The sequence below is a fragment of the Octopus bimaculoides genome, chromosome 16 (genome assembly GCF_001194135.2).
Source record: "Octopus bimaculoides isolate UCB-OBI-ISO-001 chromosome 16, ASM119413v2, whole genome shotgun sequence".
NCBI classification, from domain to species: Eukaryota; Metazoa; Mollusca; class Cephalopoda; order Octopoda; family Octopodidae; genus Octopus; species Octopus bimaculoides.
Window position 1 is genome coordinate 27,684,151 of NC_068996.1, and position 334 is coordinate 27,684,484.

A 334-nucleotide genomic window follows, 5' to 3' on the forward strand; every position below is an offset into this window, starting at 1 on the left:
CATAACCCTAACCCTAAAACCCTAACCCTAACTCTAAAACCCGAACCCTAACCCTAAAGCTAAAACCAGTACAAATGCACGAATGATGTCATAAATAACAGTACCGCCGATAGTTGTTGTTGACAAACAACGGCATTAATTTTATTCAAGGGAAAAGATCCCTTGACACCACTACAATGTGTTGTTTACATTCCATAGCAGTAATTGTTTTCACCTCAATAGATGTCAGTGATTGGTTGAAATTACAGAAATACGACAACTTTAACACGAAATAACTTTAAAAGGATAAAATTTTCTCAATAACACTAAGAGTAAAAGATGTTTTATATGACAC

The 334-nt window shown here is 34.4% G+C and overlaps 1 protein-coding gene across 2 annotated transcripts in view; it reads right to left on the bottom strand.

Moving 5' to 3' along the window:
* Positions 1-334, bottom strand: part of LOC106882171 (uncharacterized) — a 140,101-nt gene that overhangs the window by 102,340 nt on the left and 37,427 nt on the right. The gene's annotated exons all lie outside the window — the stretch shown is intronic.